This window comes from Engystomops pustulosus, chromosome 5 (assembly GCF_040894005.1).
Source record: "Engystomops pustulosus chromosome 5, aEngPut4.maternal, whole genome shotgun sequence".
Lineage (NCBI taxonomy): Eukaryota > Metazoa > Chordata > Amphibia > Anura > Leptodactylidae > Engystomops > Engystomops pustulosus.
The window spans coordinates 126,614,702-126,639,079 of NC_092415.1; the positions used below are offsets into that span (position 1 = coordinate 126,614,702).

At 45.2% G+C, this 24,378-nt stretch overlaps 1 protein-coding gene across 9 annotated transcripts in view; it reads right to left on the bottom strand.

Annotated features, from left to right (window-relative positions):
- TMEM245 (transmembrane protein 245) overlaps positions 1 to 24,378 on the bottom strand; it is a 757,127-nt gene that overhangs the window by 35,214 nt on the left and 697,535 nt on the right. For 7 of the 9 annotated variants that reach the window (XR_011855834.1, XR_011855837.1, XR_011855832.1 and 4 more), the window contains one exon: positions 3,794 to 4,082. The exons of the other annotated variants lie outside the window; for them this stretch is intronic. The gene's annotated coding sequence lies outside the window, so the exon portion shown is untranslated. The remainder of the gene's footprint in view (positions 1 to 3,793; positions 4,083 to 24,378) is intronic. 9 annotated transcript variants of the gene reach the window in all.

Sequence of the window (24,378 nt, forward strand, 5' to 3'; positions counted from 1 at the left end):
TAGCCTGCAATTTCTTTAGGTACCCCGTGGACACTAATGCCCGTTGGCGTTATGATGTGAGACACGGGACAGAGTTATTCTAAGGGCCCATGGGCCAGGACAGACTCCGATTACCACCAAGTGCCTGTTGTTCTGTCCTGTTTGTTCTTCTCCTAACATGCCCTCTGGACTTTACAGGTAATGGCTCATTATGTTTGGGGCCCTTTTCAATGTATTTACAGGGACCCTCCCCCCTTCAAAATCTCTATACAGGGGCTTCAAGTTATAACTAACTCCAGTGGAAAACATTAAAGTTTTATTGTTCAATTGTGTTATATTGCATAGTAGTGTAATGTAGACTGTCACCAAGTGATTTACATGAGGTTTCCAGCCTCAAAACCCGAACACCTACTTCAACATGCTGATAGTAGAGACCACCCGCACCCTCCAGTGCTTAGATTTAGGATGGGTGGACACCACTCCTGAACCACCTCATACAGTGGTGGAATATACCTCATAATTTTTTTGTTACTTTTTCCTTATGTGTGTTTCTTCCCACTCTCCCAATCTACCCTATCTCTCATCCATTAGAACTCGCTCTAGGATTGTACGCTATACTTGGCAAAGTACTAATACACTTAAAACACCTCACATGGCTAGTATAAAAGTCTGCACTTGGAATATTAAGGGGATGAACTCCCCATGTAAGAGAATTCGGCTCCTGCTCCTAATAAGACAAATGCAGTCCGATATAATTATATTACAAGAGACACCTACCCAAAAAGTTATTTGACAAATGGTATCATAGCAGTCACTCTACCTCTGCCTCTAAAGGGGTCCCTATTAGTTTTCATAAGAACTTACCATTCACATATCGTGACTCCTACAGCGATTCAGAAGGCAGGATCATGTTGGTTAAAGGTACTATAGGGGAACATCTGTATACCTTTGCATCGCTATATGCCCCAAAAAGGGGACAAAGCACATGGTTATGCAACACTCTAGTTACTACAAAATTGTTTTCTGAGGGCACTATTATAATAGGAGGCGATTTAAACGTTACATTAGACCCAATGACCGATTCATCTACTGAACACACTGCAGTATCTTATAGCACACTACGGTTAAGATAGCATTACAAGACTCACTGTTGATAGATACTTGGCGGGACCTTATGGTTCATACTAGCGATTGGACTATATTTTCATCCAATCTACGTATATACATCAGGTCGTAACGGACGACATAGGTGTGATCTCCATTTCGGACCATGCCCCTGTCATAACAGAGTTTAAACTTGCACACTTGCCTGTAAGAGACTGGACTTGGAGATTAAACGACACACTGTTAGAAGACGCATCCCTACTGGACGAACTTTCCAATAAAATGACTTTATCCTTTGCAGACAACAAAAACCTATTCAGCGATCCCCTACTTTTGTGGGAGGTACAGAAAGTCCTTGCTTTAGGGTATTTAACCACTTAACCCCGCAGCCCTTCGTTTTTGCGTTTTCATTTTTCACTCCCCACCTTCAAAAATCAATAACTTTTTTATTTTTCCATGTACAGAGCTGTGTGGTGGCTTATTTTCTGCATAACAAATTACACTTCAAAATGGTGGTATTTAATATTCCATGCCATGTACTGGGAAGCAGGAAAAAAAATTCTAAATGCAGTGAAATTGGTAAAAAAAACGCATTTGTGCCGTATTCTTGTGGGCTTGGATTTTACAGATTTCACTGTATACCCCAAATAACATGTCTACTTTATTCTTTGGGTCAGTACAGTTACGGGGCTACCAAATTTTTATAGGTTTTATAATGTTTTCATTCATTTAAAAAAATTAAAACCTCCTGTACAAATTTTTGTTTTTGGATTTTGCCATCTTCTGGCGCTAATAACTTTTTTATACTTTGGTGTACGGAGCTGTGGGTGGTGTAGCTTTTTTGTCGGATTTTGATGATGTTTACAATGTTATCATTTTTAGGACTCTGCGACCTTTTGATCACTTTTTATAGAATTAATTTTTTTTTAAATGGCAAAAAAGTGGCATTTTCCTTCTAAAGGAGGAGGTGTGACGTATAGCTAGTACAAGGGAAAGTACTTGGGACTGCCCTTGTAAGGGCGGGAGTTTATTTGGGGGTTAGGGTAAGTGTGTTTTAGGGCACCACACCCTCCCCAACCTACCACCAAAAGAGGAAAAGGCGACTCCCTCCCAGCCCTGTATTTTTGGAGACTGACCAATAGATGGGTAAGCAGGACCCCTGGTGGGTCTGATTCCTACAGGACATTCCTATACTTATCCTGCTACCACTCTCAGTCCTTTTTGATACACTCAATGTGCTTTGAGAATTATCTGATTATTTGTTGTTTACATATTTCCACTAGGGTGTGATATTGGGGCGTGGTACCTCTGGTGTGAGCTTCTGCACTAATATTGATACGATTTTAATAAGTATTATAATAAAATTTAATTTTAACTGATACCCATTTGCTACTAATATAGCTCCCACATTTAGCTAATATCTGTAATGCGTTGCTACAAGGAACACCCATGCCCAAATCTATGTTCCTAGCTCATACCACTATATTGCACAAATTGGGTAGAGACCCAGAACTGGTGAGAAATTACCGACCGATATCTCTACTGAACGTAGATTTGAAGATCTGGGCCAAATTACTGGCGTCACAAATAGCACCTCTCCTTCCCAGGCTAATATCACCTGAACAAGCAGGATTTATAAGGGGGAGGGAGGGTAGGGACAATTCCTTTAAACTGACCCACGCCATTAGCTACACCCACAACCACAAAATCCCCCTAATCCTTCACAGCACAGATGCCGAAAAGGAATAGGGTGGACTGGCATTTTATGAGAGCCACTTTAGGGAAATTTGGTTTTCCTCCTGCGTTTATGACCGTAATATTCAGTTTATATTTGAATTCATCAGCACAAATAAGGGTCAATGGGGTAAAAAAAATTACACCTAGCAGATTTGCAGATGACTTGGTTTTCTGACATCAAACCCCCAATCTTCTCTCCGAGTCTTCCAAGAGCTTTTTGAACGGTTTGACTATTTGGCCAAAATTTTAATTATTACCCTCCCACAACATCTGGTCAAACTAAAGCCTACATCCCCATTTCAATGGAGAGACGACCATATAAAATACCTAGGCATAAAAAAAACTGGGGAACCTTTCCCCATTGGTAGCAGACTCCTTGATACATATAATCTACCCCACATTTCTTGAAAGTTCTTACAGCATACATACTTCCGAAAATTATATATCCCATACCAATTATAGTCCCCAACAATTTTTTCACAGAAATACGGAAACTTTTTTCACATTACTTATGGAAAGGAAAGAGACCCAGACAAGCACACACACTTTTTACCCGCAAAAAATGGAGATGGTCTTGGCCACCCTGATGTGCAAATGTACTATTGGGCAGCACATGTGCCGAGGGTGTTCCGACTTAGACAATGGACTTAAGGTGGAAACATTGGCAACAACCTTGGGAACTACTAAAAGGTGCCTCCAAGGTGTGGCATAAACTCATCCACAAACTTAAGATCTCACCGTACCCCTCTCCATTGATGCCAGCTAGTCTACTTCCTATGACATTGACGGACAAATGGACAGACACCCCAATGTGGTGGACTAAATTCGAGGACCTGACTGTTAGGGAACTTTTACAGAGGGCAGACTTAATCACGGACGACGAAATTAAGGAAAGAACACAAGGGCATGCTCAACCACACTTCAAAAAATAACAACTTAGATCAACGTGTCGAGCTTATGTTCCGAGACCCACCTCCTCTAGACATACCGGTTGCAGTAGGGGCGCCAAAAGCTACAACGATATCTTACATCTATTATAGTCTAGACTCGGCTAAGGCACCAGATCATCCACTATATATTTCGTCTTGGGAGCAGGAGCTGGGTTTGACACTGAGTGAGAAGGAAAATGTCTGGGTATTGAAACATCCTTATGGCTTCTCCAGATGTGGGCGTCTTCAGGAGAATCACTTTAAGTTACTTGTAAGATGGTATAAGACGTCAGATTTATTGCATAGGTGGGGCATACACGAAACTGGATACTGCTGGAGAAGTGAAAAAGAAGAAGGAACACTTCAGCATATCTGGTGGACATGCTTGAAAATCCAGGACTTTTGGAGAGGGGTACAAGACATTATTAATAATATATGCTATACTACAACACAACTGACTTTCCCTCTGATATGTCTGGGGTTGGAGCCAGAAGGTATTGCCTGTCATCAACATGCTTAATCACACATTTAATTACAGCAGCAAAGGCTCTAATTCCCCTCTACTGGAGGCAAACAGTGGCCCCATCCATATCCTCGTGGAAGGGAAAGTTTCTCAGATATGCTGAATGGAGGAAATCTCCAGCTGGTCTTCCACACTCTCAATTGAAGATATGGTCTCCTTGGAGTCGTTACATGGAAAACCAATCATCCACTTCCTCTACACAGAATGGTGTCAATTTAGGGGACTCCTTGAGAAATTCACATCCTGCTATCTAATGCTAATACTAACACATAGGGGGTCATTTACTAAGGGCCCGATTCACGTTTTCCCAAAGTGTTACCCGAATATTTCCGATTTGTGCTGATTTTCCCTGAATTGCCCCAGGATTTTGGCGCACACGATCGGATTGTGGCGCATCGGCGCTGGCATGCACGTGATGGAAATCGGGGGGCGTGGCCGAACGAAAACCCGACGGATTCGGAAAAACCGCCGCATTTAAAAAACAAAAAGTGTCGTGGAGCTTGCACTTACCTTCACCAGGAATAGGTCGTGTACTTGAGTGCATTTCAGTGGACTTCAGCGCAGCAGCGCCACCTGGTGGATGTCGGAGGAACTACCTTAGTGAATCCCGGCCGGACCCGAATCCACCGCAGAGATCGCGAATGGACCAGGTAAGTAAATCTGCCCCATTGACTCAAGAGTAAACCAAGAGGTAGAGTGATACCCAATACACAAATTATATGACAGATAAACACTAGAGATGAGCGAAGCAGTGTGCTTTCAGTGTCGGCTACAAAATAGCCATAGGAGAACCCCAGCGGCTTACTTAGGCCTACAATAGCGTTATATTTTCCTTTTTTGGTTTGCTTGTGGCTGGGCTTGCTGGCATTAGTAGTGCAGCTAGTACCATATTGTGAGGAATTTGCTGGGAGACCTGCGACCGTTGTGTTTAGCTCTTAGTGACACGCATATCCACCTCAAACACCGAAGTGGGACAATTTTATTAGGGGTTTGATTAGAATTAGGCAGAGTCTGCTGATTTTTTTTTTTTTTTTTTTTTTACCTTTATTTCATTTTATAGCTCAAACTCATCTTGCAAAGCAGTGTGCTTTCAGTGTCGGCTACAAAATAGCCATAGGAGAACCCCAACGGCTTACTTAGGCCTACAATAGCGTTATATTTTCCTTTTTTTGGTTTGCTTGTGGCTGGGCTTGCTGGCATTAGTAATGCAGCTAGTACCATATTGTGAGGAATTTGCTGGGAGACCGCTGTGTTTAGCTCTTAGTGACACGCATATCCACCTCAAACACCGAAGTGGGACAATTTATTAGGGGTTTGATTAGAATTAGGCAGAGTCTGCTGATTTTTTTTTTTTTTTTACCTTTATTTCATTTTATAGCTCAAACTCTTCTTGCAAAGCAGTGTGCTTTCAGTGTCGGCTACAAAATAGCCATAGGAGAACCCTAACGGCTTACTTAGGCCTACAATAGCGTTATATTTTCCTTTTTTTGGTTTGCTTGTGGCTGGGCTTGCTGGCATTAGTAGTGCAGCTAGTACCATATTGTGAGGAATTTGCTGGGAGACCTGCGACCGTTGTGTTTAGCTCTTAGTGACACGCATATCCACCTCAAACACCGAAGTGGGACAATTTATTAGGGGTTTGATTAGAATTAGGCAAAGTCTGCTAATTTTTTTTTTTTTTTTACCTTTATTTCATTTTATAGCTCAAACTCTTCTTGCAAAGCAGTGTGCTTTCAGTGTCGGCTACAAAATAGCCATAGGAGAACCTCAACGGCTAACTTAGGCCTACAATAGCGTTATATTTTCCTTTTTTTGGTTTGCTTGTGGCTGGGCTTGCTGGCATTAGTAGTGCAGCTAGTACCATATTGTGAGGAATTTGCTGGGAGACCTGCGACCGTTGTGTTTAGCTCTTAGTGACACGAATATCCACCTCAAACACCGAAGTGGGACAATTTATTAGGGGTTTGATCAGAATTAGGCAGAGTCTGCTGATTTATTTTTTTTTTTTTACCTTTATTTCATTTTATAGCTCAAACTCATCTTGCAAAGCACAAAATCCAGTTGTGTGCTGTCAGTGTAGGTTAGAAACTAGCCATAGCAATAGGATAGCATCGTTTTGGTTAAAAAAATAAATAAATAAAAAAAAAAATAAACACAAAAAAAAAAAAATTACAAGTTTACACTTTAATTTGGAAAATGTTTAACCCGAGGGCTAGGGGTAGAGGACGAGGGCGTGGACGTGGGCGTCCAACTACTGCAGGGGTCAGAGGCCGTGGTCCTGGGCGGGGTGAGACACCACCTGCTGATGAGGGAGCAGGGGAACGCCGCAGAGCTACACTCCCTAGGTTCATCATGTCTCAAGTTACTGGGACTCGTGGTAGAGCACTGTTGAGGCCAGAACAGTGCGAAGAGGTGATGTTGTGGATTGCGGACAATGCTTCTAGCCATTTGTCCACCAGTCAGTCTTCCACGCAGTCCACCCATGTCACCGAAATCAGCACTCCTCCAGCTCCTCCACCTCAGCCTCCTTCCCCCCAGTCTGCCCCCTCCCAGCAAAATTTGGCATTTGAAGTGGCATACTCTGAGGGACTGTTTTCTGGACCCTTCCCACAGTCACAAACCACTTGTCCGGTTGCTGCTGAGCAATTTTCCGATGCCCAGGTTTTCCACCAGTCGCAGTCTGTGGGTGATGATGACATTATTGACGTAGTGGAAGAAGTGTGTAAAGAGGTGTCGGACGATGAGGAGACACGGTTGTCAGACAGTGGTGAAGTTGTTGTCGGGGCAGGAAGTCCGAGGGGGGAGCAGACAGAGGGATCGGAGGATGATGAGGTGACAGACCCAAGCTGGGTTGATAGGCCGGGTGAACACAGTGCTTCTGAGACGGAGGCGAGTCCTATAGCAGAACAGGTTGGAAGAGGCAGTGGTGGGGCCAGACGGAAAGGAAGGGCCAGAGCTGGTGTATCAGCGCCAAATGTTGCCCGTAGTCAAGCTCCCGTGGCGAGGGCTAGATTTTCAGAAGTCTGGAGGTTCTTTAAAGAAACACCGGATGACCGACGGACTCTGGTATGCAACCTTTGCCAAACCAGGATCAGCAGGGGTTCCACCACTACTAGCTTAACTACCACCAGTATGCGCAGGCATATGAATGCTAAACACCCCACTCAATGGCACCAAGCCCGTTCACCTCCGGCCGGGCACACCACTGCTCCTTCCCCTGTGTCATCTGCTAGTCAGCCCCCTGCCCAGGACCACGGCCCAAACACCTCCCGTGCGAAAACCCCATCTTCGCCTCCACTATCCTCCACAGCATCCACCAGCGTTCAGCTCTCCATACCCCAGACGCTGGAGCGCAAAAGGAAGTATAGCGCAACCCACCCACACGCCCAAGCCCTCAATGTCCACATCTCCAAGTTGCTTAGCCTGGAGATGCTGCCCTATAGGCTGGTAGAGACCGAGGCCTTTCGAAACCTCATGGCGGCGGCCGGCCCTCGGTATTCGGTCCCCAGCCACCACTACTTTTCCCGATGTGCCGTCCCAGCCCTGCACAAGCACGTGTCAGAGAACATCCTCCGTGCCCTGACCAACGCCGTTTCTGACAAGGTCCACCTGACCACGGACACGTGGACGAGTGCTGCCAGGCAGGGCCACTATATATCGCTGACGGCACATTGGGTTAACTTGGTGGAGGCTGGGACTGAGTCTGACCCTGGGGCTGCTCACATACTGCCAACGCCGAGGATTGCGGGGCCTACCTCGGTCCAGGTCTCAAAGGCCTACTATGCCTCCTCCTCCTCCCACCCCTCCTCCACCTCCTCCTCCTCCGAATTACCATCCGTGGGCATGGCGCCATCAGTCGGTAGCTCTAGGCACAGCAGCAGTGCCATTGCTAAGCGACAGCAGACGGTGCTCAAACTGCTGAGCCTAGGCAATAAAAGGCACACCGCCCAAGAGCTATTACAGGGCATCACGGCGCAGACTGATCTGTGGCTGGCACCGCTGAACCTGAAGCCAGGCATGGTTGTGTGTGACAACGGCCGTAACCTGGTGGCGGCTCTGCAACTCGGCAGACTGACACATGTGCCATGCCTGGCCCATGTGTTAAATCTCATAGTTCAGCGTTTCCTCAAGACATACCCCAAGCTGTCTGATTTGCTCACAAAGGTGCACTGCATCTGTGCGCATTTCAGGAAGTCCAGCACAGATGCTGCCACTCTCAGGACAGCGCAGCGCCGCCTCCAACTGCCCGCTCACCGACTGTTGTGCGACGTGCCCACGAGGTGGAATTCAACATTAACCATGTTATCCAGAGTTTACCAGCAGCGCAGAGCGATTGTAGACTGCCAGATGTCAACTTCCACCAGAACTGGTAGTCAGGTCAGTCAGCTTCCTCAAGTCTACAATGAGGAGTGGACGTGGATGTCTGATATCTGTCAGGTGCTGAGTAACTTTGAGGAGTCAACACAGATGGTCAGTGGCGATGCCGCCATCATCAGCCTCACCATCCCGCTGCTTGGCCTGTTGAAAAACTCTCTGGTCAGCATGAAGTCGGAAGCTTTGCGCTCGTCACAAGAGACGGGGGAAGAAGATTCCCTTGTTGATAGCCAAAGCACCCTCAGGTCTGTTTCTCAGCGCATATCGGAGGAGGTAGAGGAGGAAGAGGAGGAGAATGTTGGCGAGACAGAAGAGGGGGCCATTGTTCAGTCCTTCACTGTTCAGCGTGTATAGGCAGAAGAAGAGGAGTTGGAGGAGGAGGAAATGGGCAGTCAGGCCAGTGAGGGGAGTGAATTTTTGCGCGTTGGGGACCGATTACTGGGTATTCACTCTCCTGGACCCACGGTACAAGCAAAATCTTTCCACTCTCATCCCTGGAGAGGAAAGGAGTGTGAGAATGCATGAATACCAGCAGGCCCTGGTGCACAAGCTGAAACAGTATTTCCCTTCTGACAGCGCTAGCGGCAGAGGGCGTACTTCTGCGGGACAAGTAGCGAGGGAGAGTAGGCGAGCAGGCAGCTTGTCCAGCACTGGCAGGGGTACGCTTTACAAGGCCTTTGCCAGTTTTATGTCACCCCAGCAAGACACTGTCACCTGTCCCCAGTCTCGGCAGAGTAGGGCTGATCTTTACAGAAAGATGGTGAGGGAGTACGTAGCTGATCATACCATCGTCCTAAATGATCACACAGCTCCCTACAACTACTGGGTTTCAAAGCTGGACATGTGGCACGAACTGGCGCTGTACGCCTTGGAGGTTCTTGCCTGCCCTGCCGCTAGCGTGTTGTCCGAGCGGGTTTTCAGTGCAGCTGGTGGCATCATCACCGATAAGCGTACACGCCTGTCGACTGACAGCGCTGACAGGCTGACGCTTATCAAGATGAATAAAGCCTGGATTTCTCCGGATTTTCATTCTCCAACAGGTGAAAGAAGCTCAACCTGAATAATGTATGCACTCCTCCTCCTCATTGTCCTCCTTCTCCTCCTCTTTGTACACTAAAGCATAGGAAACTGGCTATTTTTTGCCAAGGCCAACTGGCTCTAGCTATAGTACTCTATGTATTTCATTTTTCTGGAGGGCCACCTACCCGGTCCTCTGTTTTAAGCAATTTTTGGGAGTGCCACATACAGGCACTAAATCTATTTAATTTTTCTGGAGGACCACCTACCTGCTCCTCTGGTTTGAAAACTTTTTTGGACTGCCACATACAGGCACTATCCAAATTAAATTGTCTCCATAGCAGCCTCCACATGTCGTCTTTTTAGCTGGCTCCACACGTTGTCTCCATTGCTACCTCCACACGTCATCGCCATAGTTGCCTCCAAAAGTCGTCCATATAGCTGCCTCCATACATGGTCTCCTTATCAAACGAACTGTGTCAGGCAGAATTTTGGGTTGTTTTCATGGATTCCACATCAAACTTGTTAACTTTGTCGCCACCCTGCTGTGTAATCCACAAAATATACTGGCAAACTTTTATCATTTACCAATATTATTTCAGCGCTTCTTGCGCATCTGTTTACATTCCCCTCACCCGCCATATCCTAAACTTATAAGAACGCTACTACACTTGATATTATACAAAAGGTTCTTAGAAGTGCTGTTTGGGGAGTAGCCTAGAGACAGGGGCTTGGATTGGCGAAAGCTCGCCTGGCTGCGTAGCGCCAGCTCCATCTCAAGATCCAACTAACATAGTTTTAACTGCAGCACCTTTAATCTACTACTAGTTCACTGCCTCCATACATCGTCCCCTTATCAAACGAGCTGTGTCGGGCAGAATTTTGGGTTGTTTTCATGGCTTCCACATCAAACTTGTTAACTTTGTCGCCACCCTGCTGTGTAATCCACAAAATATACTGGCAAACTTTTATCATTTACCAATATTATTTTAGCGCTTCTTGCGCATCTGTTTACATTCCCCTCACCCGCCATATCGTAAACTTATAAGAACGCTACTACACTTGATCTTATACAAAAGGTTCTTAGAAGTGCTGTTTGGGGAGTAGCCTAGAGACAGGGGCTTGGATTGGCGAAAGCTCGTCTGGCTGCGGAGCGCCAGCTCCATCTCAAGATCCAACTAACATAGTTTTAACTGCAGAACCTTTAATCTACTACTAGTTCACTGCCTCCATACATCGTCCCCTTATCAAACGAGCTGTGTCAGGCAGAATTTTCAGGTGTTTCACCAGATACATAGTGGAACGCGGCCCATCTGTCGCCGCCATGCTGGAGACCTGAAGTTGCAATCATAGCAGCGCAATATGGATGCCCCATACTGTCGCTCTTAATCATGGAACCATTTCCGTAAAAACAATTAAAAATAGAACCACTATGCTATTCCATTATTCCTAGGTGAAATATTCAAACGACCCGGCCTGCTTTGAAAATTATAATTTTTTCAAAGTAAACGCTTCTGGCCCCCAGGCCCATTTTGGGTGGGGAGGAGCCGAGAGACAGGGGCTTGGACAGGCGAAAGCTCGCCTGGCAGTGGACCGCCAGCTCCATCCCAAGATTAGGCAGCCTCAGAGGCATCCATGCATGCTGCCCCTGCTGTTTCCTGTCCATTTTGCCTCCACGATCCTCCACAGCGTCCACCAATGTCTCATTTCAACTCTCTATACCCCAGACGCTGGAGCACGAGAGGATATGCAGCACATCATCCCCTTATCAAACGAGCTGTGTCAGGTAGAATTTTCAGGTGTTTCACCAGATACATAGTGGAACTCGGCCCATCTGTCGCCGCCATGCTGGAGACCTGAAGTTGCAATCATAGCAGCGCAATATGAATGCCCCATACTGTCGCTCTTAATCATGGAAGTCGTCTCCATGGCTGCCTCCACATGTCGTCCCCTTAACAAAAGAGCTGTGTCAGGCTCATTTTTCGGGTGTTTCACCAGATACGTTATGGAACTTGGTCACTATGTCGACACCATGCTGTGTTATCGACTAAATATACCGTCAACCTTTTGTTCACATAGGAAATCATTTCACCTCCTTTGGTGAAACCTGAGTCCATTTAGGGTATGTCGCCATGAGACTCTCTAGCCTGCCACTGCTGCCGCTGCCTCTGCATGCCGTCCCCTATAGTGTCAGGGTCAATTATTGGATGTTTTAGATGCTATCTAGCCTCATTCGGTCACTCTGTCATGGCCATGCTGTTGCCCATCATTTTGGCATAATGGTTCGATTCAGCAGCCTCAGAGGCATCCATGCATGCTGCCCCTGCTGTTTCCTGTCCATTTCCGTGGTGTTTCTATCCTTTTCTGAGGTTCCCAGGTGTTTGGCCAAGCTTCCCTGTGCAGAGCCTTGGTCCCCTTGAAAAATGCTCGAGTCTCCCATTGACTTCAATGGGGCTCGTTATTCGAGACGAGCACTCGAGCATCGGGAAAAGTTCATCTCGAATAACGAGTACCCGAGCATTTTAGTGCTCGCTCATCTCTAATAAACACCCAATCCTTGACCCACCCCCAACTCTTGAGTTAGACATTGTGGTTATTGTTATTTTACCGTATAAGTTGATGAATGGTAAAATGATGCCAACAACACACAGGCAATATGCAGTTATGTGGAAACATTTAAATAGTGCAATGGATTTATTTAATCATTTCATCACAAAAAACTATGTAACGAGCAAGATGCCTTTATTGTAATGTCACAATATTTAGTGCCTGTATCAGACACTGGGGGTCATTTACTAAGGGCCCGATTCGCGTTTTCCCGACGTGTTACCCGAATATTTCCGATTTGCGCCGCTTGTACATGAATTGCCCCGGGTTTTTGGCGCACGCGATCGGATTGTGGCGCATCGGGGCCGGCATGCGCGCGACAGAAATCGGGGGGGGGCGTGGCCGAACGAAAACCCGACGTATTCGGAAAAACCGCCGCATTTAAAAACCGGAAATGTGTCGCTTGGGGAGCGCTCACCTTCACCTTCTATGGGATGGTGCATTCCGGGGCGTTAAGATTATTTTCGGCGCTGCATCGCCACCTGGTGGACGGCGGAGGAACTACCATCTTAAATCCCAGCCGGACCCGAATCCTGTGCAGAGAACGCGCCGCTGGATCGCGAATGGGCCGGGTAAGTAAATGTGCCCCACTGTATTGTATTCTATATGTATTATTTCCAAAATAAAAAACAGAATTACAAAAAAAAAAAATTCCATCTAACTGTAAAAGTAATGCAAACATACGCAAATTCTATATAAACGTAAAAGTCTTGATATGTTGTAGGGCAGGTAATTTTAAGCCCTTTTGCAACTGGATTAGTTACCCAAATCTTGCTCCTTTCTCTTGTATTCTGATGACTTCCCCTAGATGTCAGTGATCTCTCAGATAGCTGTTGCTAAGCACATCCTGTCTTCAGAAAGGAGCTAGAGACACGCCCCCATTTCTCTCCCTGAAATCATATGTTCACCTCATGGCTCAGTGCTCCAGCAGTTATGTGCTGACAGGAACACTTACTAATGTAGTAACCAAACACCTGAACTCTCATCTCTCCATCAGCTTTCCCTACACTTGTGTATAAACAAATAATCCACAGAGACAGAAACTGCACCCCCCCTCCTCCCATCACCTCACACTCCACAGCAGGAAATGGCAGGAGAGACTCTCCATGTCTTCAAGCTGTGCCCTCATATGCCTTGCTGAAATTTTACTTAGGTAGATAGATAGATGAGATAGATAGGATATACACAAATAGATATGATATAGATAGATATGAGCAGGGCCGCATTAAGGTTGGTGGGGGCCCCTCGGAGCAAAATATGGTGGAGGGTCCAAACGAATGCAACAAAGATACAAATTATCCTGCTCACTATCCACTATGCTTGCAGCAATACATCCACATACAGCCGCCTCAATCCCCAGTAATACATCCACATACAGCCGCCTCGACCCCCCAATAATACATCGACATACAGCTGCCTCAACCCCCAGTAATACATCCATATACAGCCGTCTCACCCCCCAGTAATACATCCACATACAGCCGCCTCATCCCCTAGTAATACATCCACATACAGCCGCCTCACCACCCCAGTAATACATCCACATACAGCCGCTTCACCCCCCAGTAATACATCCACATACAGCCGCCTCACCCCCCAGTAATACATCCACATACAGCCGCCTCACCCCCCAGTAATACACCCACATACAGCCGCCTCACCCCCCAGTAATACATCCACATACAGCCGCCTCATCCCCAGTAACACCGTTACATACAGCCGCCTCACCCCCAGTATCACAGCTATATACAGCCGCCACATCCCCAGTAACACCGCTATATACAGCTGCCACGTCCCCAGTAACACCGCTACATACAGCCGCCTCATCCCAAGTAACACAGTTACATACAGCCGCCTCGCCCCCAGTAACACAGCTACATCCAGCCGCCACGTCCCCAGTAACACAGCGACATACAGCCCCCACGTCCCCAGTAACACCGCTGCATACAGCTGCCTCGCCCCCAGTAACACAGCGACATACAGCCGCCTCGCCCCCAGTAACACAGCGACATACAGCCGCCTCGCCCCCAGTAACACAGCGACATACAGCCGCCTCGCCCCAGTAACACAGCGACATACAGCTGCCTCGCCCGCAGTAACACAGCGACATACAGCCGCCTCGCCCCCAGTAACACAGCTACATACAGCCGCCTCGCCCCCAGTAACACAGCTACACACAGCCGCCTCGCCCCCAGTAACACAGCGACACACAGCCGCCTCGCCCCCAGTAACACAGCGACACACAGCCGCCTCGCCCCCAGTAACACAGCGACACACAGCCGCCTCGCCCCCAGTAACACAGCTACATAAAGCCGCCTCGTCCCCAGTAACACAGCTACATACAGCCGCCTCGCCCCCAGTAACACAGCTACATACAGCCGCCTCGCCCCCAGTAACACAGCTACATACAGCCGCCTCGCCCCCAGTAACACATCTACATACAGCCGCCTCGCCCCCTGCAATACGTCTACATACAGTCTCCTCTCCCCCTGCAATACATCTATATACAGTCTCCACTCCCCCTGCAATACATCTATATACAGTCTCCTCTCCCCCTGCAATACATCTATATACAGTCTCCTCTCCCCCTGCAATACTTCTATATACAGTCTCCTCTCCCCCTGCAATACATCTATATACAGTCTCCTCTCCCCCTGCAATATATCTATATACAGTCACCTCACCCCCTGCAATACATACACATGCCCCCCTCTCCCTCAGAGCTAGAGACCCCCAGCCCAGAACAGATGACCCCCCTTTACTTTCACAGGCAGAGAACCCCCCCCCTTCCCCCCAGTCCAGGACATAGCTTCTCTCAGAAAATACCTTTCACCCGAGTTGTGAAGGGAAGCACTGAGCCATGACAGGCAGGAAAGCCTCCTCTCACAGTAGATAAGCCGGCAGTACACAGAAGCCGGCATTTCCCGGGCTCACAGCAGGTCATCTGACAATGAAATGCAAGTGACCCTGTGACGCTGAAACAACAATGAAGAAGGGAGCTGACCATCTCTGGAACTGACAATCTCTGGCTGGGAGCGATGTGCTGCATTGTTGCAGCACATCGCTCAAGGTGAAGACAGACAGCTTATTGTCTCCTACCAGGGACTGGTAAACATACGGATGGGGGTGGAAGCCCACCGCTCTGCAAATAGCTGTAGTGGCCATGCATGGCTGGGAGCGATGCGCTGCAGCACAGCAGCAGCGCATCGCTCCCAGTTCCAGAGAGCTCAGTGTCAGTGTCTGCTGGCACCGCCAATCTAATGCCTGCATGATTTTTACAAGTTCATTTCCATATGGTGGGGGCCCACCCTGGGAACGGGATGGTGGGGGCTCCGGGACGCGTGCTCCGGGAGCCCCGTCTATAATCCGGCTCTTCATATGAGATAGATAGATATGATATGAGAAAGATATGAGAAATAGATAGTTAGCTATGGTGTCACTGGACAGCAGCGCATGCTTGTGATGACGTCACAGGAGGTAGGTCTTGCCCCTCCATCTTGCAGATTGTAGTTTTTTTGAGAGCTGGAATCCATGGTTGCTATGGGCCAAAAGAGGTACTAAATTTGGACCGAGAGGCAAAATACTTTGAGGAATGATTCACCTGGAGCAGAATTATGTTTTTTAGTTTTTTTTTGCTCAGAATGACGGTTACACTTTAAGCATAAACATGATGCAAAGACAACATAAAAGCCATGAAAATGGAAGCATAAATGAGACACAAATGCCACATGTGTTATCACAATGTGAACGCAACAGAAAGGCCAATGCCACATACAAATAAGTTAATGCGACAAATGCAAAAGTAACGTACACTCAAATACAACGAAAATGCTATATAGGCATAGAGGTGACAGACGCAAATGCAGCGGAAGTATAAACACAACTGAAACTGAAAGGGCTGCGTTCTCGAGCTGAGCCGGCATCGGGATACATGGGGTGCCGGCTGTAACTGATTGCACTTCATAGTGATGGTATTGAATATTCCATGCTATGTACTGGGAAGCGGGAAAAAGCTTTCAAATGTAGTGAAAATGGTGAAAAACCGCATTTGCGCCATTTTCTTGTGGGCTTGGATATTACGCGTTTCACTGTGCGCCCCAAATGACATGTCTACTTTATTCTTTGGGTCGGTACGATCACGGGGATACCAAATTTGTATACGTTTTATAATGTTTTTATACATTAAAACCTCCTGTACAAAATTGTTTTTTTTTTTTTAATTTTGCCATCTTCTGGCGCCAATAACTTTTTTATACTTTGTTGTACGGAGCTGTGGGTGGTGTCGTTTTTTTCCGTGACATTTGATAATATTTTCAATGATATCACTTTTTATAGATTTTTAAAATATTTTTCAAAATAGCAAAAAAGTGCAATTTTCGACTTTGCGTGTTATTTTCCGTAACGGGGTTAAACGCAGTGAAAAACCGTTAGTATATTTTGATAGATCAGACATTTTTCGGATGCATCGATACCTAATGTGTTATGATTTTTACTGTTTATTTATATTTATATCAGTTCTAGGGAAAGGGGGGTGATTTGAATTTTAAGGTTCTTTTATTATAATTTTTTTTAAACTTTTTTTTTTCTTTTTACTATTTTTCAGACTCCCTAGGGTACTTTAACCCTAGGTTGTCTGATCGATCCTATCATATACTGCCATACTACAGTATGGCAGTACTTTATATGGGGATATTCCTCCTCATTCATTACAATGTGTTATCAGCACGTTAAAAAACCTAAAAATTTAAATCACCCCCCTTTCCCTAGAACAGATGTAAATGTAAACAGTAGAAATTATAAATATGTTAGGCAAAGCAGTCTCCCAAAATTTCCAATCTAGCCAAATCTAATATATAAAGCTGAATGTATGAGTGTGTATGTATGTTTGTATGTATGTATGTATGTATGTGTGTCCGCTAAAGGAATCTGTACCATCACGTTTACAATCACCAAATTTTGCACAGTTGTTGCCTGTGACTTAGGGAATGTCTTAGACAAGGTTTTGAAATGAAATTTTCACCCTATTTTCCAAAACCCACTTACTGACACCATATATAGAAGCCATTGGGGCACATTTACTTACCCGGTCCATTCGCGTTCCAGCGGCGGCTTCTCCGCTCTGGATTCGGGTCCGGCCGGGATTTAATAAGGTAGTTCTTCCGCCGTCCACCAGGTGGCGCTGCTGCGCTGAAAGTAAACTCATCGCGCCGGAATGCACCGAGCTGGACCAGGTGAAGGTAAGCGGTCCTTATGCGACACAATTCGGTTTTTAAATTCAGGGGCTTGTCCGAATAATTCGGGTTGCTCGAAAACCACGCCCCCTATTTGTGGCGCACGGAAGCTGGTGCGCGCGCGACACAATCCAAACCCGTGCGCCACAATCCCGGGGCAATTCAAGGAAACTCGGCGCAAATCGGAAATATTCGGGTAACACATCGGGAAAACGCGATTCGGGCCCTTAGTAAATGACCCCCATTGTCTGCTGCTGCTGTGGCAGTTGGAAGCTGAGCAGTGATTGGTTGCTGTTCTGCCACAGGTCAATACTATGAGCTCTGAGCTGTGATTGGTTACTATAGGCAATGAGTATAAGACACTTATGTGTGAGATAAGATGGATAGAGATACAGAGATAGGGTAGATTTAGCAGAAATGTTTGAGGTAAAATGGTTCCAGTAGCCCATGGAAACCAATCAGCTGTAATTTTATAAAAAGCTGTGCAAAAATGGAACTTGAATGAAACTGAAAGAGACTGCCTTTCAAGGTAGCAAAAGGAGGTATTGTTTTCCATTTAACACCTTGGAAAAAGTATTTGCATTTTTCCCAGAATTCCCTGGTGGAGCATCTATGGCTTTAAGTCTCCACATGCCTTTAAGGTGGCCTTAATTGGCATTGTCTCCTTAAGGAGAACACCTACTGTCTGATTGCTGACAGGGAGACAGTCACTGAGACAGTCTAAGGCAGTCTATAGATACATATAAAATATTTTTTGTTAACCTATTCTATTTTGTTGTAGCTAAGAGTTATATATGTTTGTGTGCTGGCGACTTTCACCATGCTTGATAAAGGCTCGTAAGGAGCTGAAACGTTGCTCATGGAATAAAGACACCCCACTTTGATTGATAGTACTTTTGGAGTGCTGCCTTTTCCTGACTCTATATTATAGTCCCCTGGCCTGGGGACCTACGGACTGTGCACCCACCTAAGTTGCTGTGCTGCTCCGAACTTTCCTTCATTTTAAGAGTTATTTAAGTTATTTACACTCACCGCCCACTTTATTAGGTACACCTGTCCAACTGCTCGTTAACACTTAATTTCTAATCAGCCAATCACGTGGCGGCAACTCAGTGCATTTAGACATGTAGACATGGTCAAGACAATCTCCTGCAGTTCAAACCGAGCATCAGTAAGGGGAAGAATGGTGATTTGAGTGCCTTTGAACGTGGCATGGTTGTTGGTGCCAGAAGGGCTGGTCTGAGTATTTCAGAAACTGCTGATCTACTGGGATTTTCACACACAACCATCTCTAGGGTTTACAGAGAATGGTCCGAAAAAGAAAAAACATCCAGTGAGCGGCAGTTCAGTGGGCGGAAATGCCTTGTTGATGCCAGAGGTCAGAGGAGAATGGGCAGACTGGTTCGAGCTGATAGAAAGGCAACAGTGACTCAAATCGCCACCCATTACAACCAAGGTAGGCAGAAGAGCATCTCTGAACGCACAGTACGTTGAACTTTGAGGCAGATGGGCTACAGCAGCAGAAAACCACACCGGGTGCCACTCCTTTCAGCTAAGAACAGGAAACTGAGGCTACAATTTGCACAAGCTCATCGAAATTGGACAGTAGAAGATTGGAAAAACGTTGCCTGGTCTGATGAGTCTCGATTTCTGCTGCGACATTCGGATGGTAGGGTCCAGTGAGCGGCAGTTCAGTGGGCGGAAATGCCTTGTTGATGCCAGAGGTCAGAGGAGAATGGGCAGACTGGTTCGAGCTGATAGAAAGGCAACAGTGACTCAAATCGCCACCCATTACAACCAAGGTAGGCAGAAGAGCATCTCTGAACGCATAGTACGTTGAACTTTGAGGCAGATGGGCTACAGCAGCAGAAGACCACACCGGGTGCCACTCCTTTCAGCTAAGAACAGGAAACTGAGGCTACAATTTGCACAAGCTCATCGAAATTGGACAGTAGAAGATTGGAAAAATGTTGCCTGGTCTGATGAGTCTCGATTTCTGCTGCGACATTCGGATGGTAGGGTCAGAATTTGGCGTCAACAACATGAAAGCATGGATCCATCCTGCCTTGTATCAACGGTTCAGGCTGGTGGTGGTGGTGTCATGGTGTGGGGAATATTTTCTTGGCACTCTTTGGGCCCCTTGGTACCAATTGAGCATCGTTGCAACGCCACAGCCTACCTGAATATTGTTGCTCACCATGTCCATCCCTTTATGACCACAATGTACCCAACATCTGATGGCTACTTTCAGCAGGATAATGCGCCATGTCATAAAGCTGGAATCATCTCAGACTGGTTTCTTGAACATGACAATGAGTTCACTGTACTCAAATGGCCTCCACAGTCACCAGATCTCAATCCAATAGAGCATCTTTGGGATGTGATGGAACGGGAGATTCGCATCATGGATGTGCAGCCGACAAATCTGCGGCAACTGTGTGATGCCATCATGTCAATACGGACCAAAATCTCTGAGGAATGCTTCCCGCACCTTTTTGAATCTATGCCACAAAGAATTGAGGCAGTTCTGAAGGCAAAAGGGGGTTACTAGCATGGTGTACCTAATAAAGTGGCCGGTGAGTGTATATATATATATATATATATATTTTAAGTGAAGGAAAATAGCCCACAAAGTCGAAAATGACACTTTTTTGCCATTTTGAAGAATAAAAAAATTCAATAAAACGTGATCAAAAGGCTGCACAGCCCTTAAAATAGTAGCATTGAAAACGTCATCAAAAGTCTCAAAAAATGGCACTCCGTACAAAGAAGTATTGAAAAGTAATTCATGACAAAAAGAGGAAAAAGAATTTTTATTTTGTAATTTTTTGAAAAAAATGTAAATGTTTGAAAACATAAAACCTATACAAATCTGGTATCCAATCCAAAGAATAAAGTAGACATGTTATTTGGGTTGCACAGTGTCTTTTTCACTGCATTTGGAATGTTTTTCCCTGCTTCCCAGTACAGCAATGACCAAAAACACTTTTGTTCAAACTTGGAGACTGGGGGCTTCAGGGGTGGTGCTCCAGGGTCGGATTAAGGTTGGTGGGGGCCCCTGGGTGCTAAATTTTGTGCCCCTCCCCCCCATTAAATTTAGTCCGGACAGGGAACAGCAATCACTATTTACTCCCCCCCCCCAGCAATAACTATATACTGCCCCCGGTAATCACTATATACAGAGCCCTATCAATAATTATATACAGCTCCCAGTATGTACAGCCCCAAGTAATCACTATATACAGCCCCCCAGCAATAAATATATATAGCCGCCTAATAATCGCTATATACAGCCTGCAGTGATCACTATTTACAGCCCCAGAAATAAATATTTACAGCCCCCCAGTAATCACTATATACAGCCACCAGTAATCACTACTTACAGCCCCCAGTAAACACTATATACAGCCCCCCCAGCAATAAATATATACAGCCCAACAGTAATTACTGTATATAGACCCCAGAAATAACTACATACAGCCCCCAGTAATCACTATATACAGCCCCCACATCAATCTCTGTTTACAGCCTCCTAAAAATAACTATATACAGACCCAAGTATTCACTGTATACAGCCCCTGATAATGACTATATACAGCCCCCTATAATGACTATATACAGCCGCCTTTAAAAACTATATACAGCCACCTATAATGACTATATACAGCCTCCCTATAATGACTATATACAGTCTCCCTATAACTAATTACAACCTCCCTATAACTATATACAGCCCCCACTAATCACTGTATACAGCCCCCTCTAATCATTATATACAGCCACTTAACATTAACTATCTACAGCTTCCAATAATCACTATATACAGCCCCCAGCAATGACTATATACAGCCACCAATAATCACTATATAAAGCCACCAATAATCACTATATAAAGCCCCCAGTAATCACTATGTAAAGCACACAGTAACTATATACAGCCCTCTATAAAAACTATATACAGCCTCCCTATAACTATATACAGTCCCCCTATAATACCGTTATACAGACCCCCTATAATAAACTATATACCATCCCTCTATAATAACTAAATATAGCCTCCCTATAACTATGTACAGCCCCCAGTAATCACTGTATACAGCCCCAGTAATCACTATATACAGCCCCCTATAATAACTATATACAGTCCCCCTAGAATAACTGTATAAGGCCTTCCTATAACTGTATATAGGCCCTATATACAGTCTCCCTATAACTATATACTGCCCCCTATATTCATCCTCCCTATAATTTATACAGTATCCCTATAACTATATACAGCTGCCCTATAACTATATACAGTAACCTATAATAAACTATATATTTAGTCCCCCTATAGTAACCATATATAACCTCCCAATAACTATATATAATCCCCTATAATAACTACATACAGCCTTCTTATAACTGTATACAGTCCCCTATAACTATGTACAGCCCCCTGTAAGAATTTTATACATTCCCCCTAAAATAACTATATACAGCCTCCTTATAACTATATACACCCCCTATAACTATATACAGCTCCCCCTATAACTATATACAGCTCCCCCTATAATAACTATATACAGCCTCCCTGTAACTATATACAGCCCCCTATAATAAACTATATACAGTTTTCCTATGATAACTATATACAGCCCTCTATTATAACTATATACAGCTCCCTATAACTATATAAAGCTCCTCTATAATAACTATATACAGCCTCCCTATAAATATATAAAGAATTCTATAACTATATACAGTCCCCTATAACTATATACAGCCTCCCTATAACTATATACAGAACCCCTATAACTATACACAGTCCCCTATAATTATATAGATTCCCTATAATAACTATATACAGCCTCCCTATAACTATATGCAGCTTAACTAAGATAACTATATACACCCCCCTAATGACTATATACAGTCCTAGGTAAAATAATAAAATTGTACTTGTCTTCCTCCGTTTCCCCGATGCGCGATCTTCTTTGCTTGTGGTATCAGGATACCACCGGAGGTGGCACTCTGCTGCTGGCTGCACAGTGACGTCTAAGTACACCTCCACTGGTCTAGGGCCACTCTGTCATAGACTGAAGTCTATGGGGGTACTGGACCAAAAAGCCAGACCCAAATATACCTTGGGCAGTTTGGGTGGCTATGCTGACTCCATGAATCACCCACATTTGCTGAGGACCCCTTTAAAAGTTGTGGTGGGGGCCCCGGGGTGCTCGCCCCGGGCACCCCCTATAATCCTGCCCTGTTGTGCTCTATTGATGAATAAACATCTGTGAAGTATTGCTGTATGATTAATGAAAATGTTTTAATTTTTTATAAGATTGACTATGGATGAAGCTGATCAAAGTCCACTCCTCTCCACCAAAGGAATGCAAAATCCCCTCAGCCAATGTTTACATCTGTCAAGAGGGATTAACGTTACTACCCACTCCAGGAAAAACAGAGCCTTTGTGACTGCGATGCCTGTGTAATAATTTACTAACCAATAGACTATGGACATGACTTCTTTATCCCTATGTAACCAAGCCTAGGTCCTTTCCCACAGAAGGTTTCTGTATAATACTTTGTGACACGAATCAAACATCTGGCTAGCCTTGCATGGCATCACTTCACCACAGAGTATGAGATATTATACTATACTTTGTCTTGGTGTGATTTCTTTGAGCTCACTTTGTGGATTTTATTATTAATTAGAGAACCTGTGGTGGTGTAAATAGGGGCAGAATTCAACACATCCAATGATACTTGCAATAGTAGAAATAGTGATCACAACCTTCTGTACCTATGCCCTGTGTGTGTATCTTTTTATAAAGAGAACCAGCTATTATCCATATATATATTTTTGTATAATATGCATGCCTGGATTATATGTTTGTACATTTGATCTCATGTTGCATTCCCGTGATGTTTTGTGCATGTGCTAATAATCTGTGTGCCGGTATAACTGGTCATTTCCTTTTTAAACTCCATGCTGGTATTATCACGTAGATACTGAATAAGGACTGAATACCAATAGTCCAAAATGCGCATATCTGTTACTGGTTAACATGCAAGACATGACCATGCATTTTTAACTCCATGGAATAAAATTTGTTTTTAAAGAAGATATGAAGTGTGCTGGAATACAATCCCTTTTGTTCAATTTGCGAATTTCCAAGACATCTGACAGGACTGCTGGATTGCTTGCACCGGGCGCTGCACGAAACATCAATCCAACTTTGGCTGAGAACCAAACCGTGAGTGAGCGGATGCTCCTTTGTGAAAAATAAATCTTTTTCTGAAACCTTCCATACAATTAAGACGTATGAATGTAATTAATGAACCTATTGCTAGTGGAGAAAACATGGGGGAGATTTATCAAGCCCATGGCAACCAATTACAGAACCCCTTTAAAATATTTATGAGCACTGTTAAAATAAAATTGGTTGCCACGGGCAACTTAGCACATTCTTACTCTTAGACAGCTTGATAAATCTCCCCCATTGATCCTCAAATATGGCCAGAAAGAGGTTGGCTTAGGTAAATGAAACCAATGAACCCTTGGCAGTACCCTCCTGGCTGTACCACACATCATTGAACTTAAACACATTGAGGCACATTTACTTACCTGTCCCTGCACGATCCCCGAGGTGCTTTTTCCCCAGTGATCGCCCAATATCCTGCATCTGTCCCTTCTATGCTCAGGTCCACCAGAGTTCACGTTCTTAAGTCCCACGCTTAGTCCGAATCAGTCGAATCGTCTGACAGCCCGCAACCCCGATTTGTGTCACATGACAGCTGGCGCCGATGCGCCAAAATCCCCAGTGAAATGTGCCGCACATCGGAAGTCGTTGGAATATTCGATGATAATGCGGTCTGCGGACCCTTAGTAAAT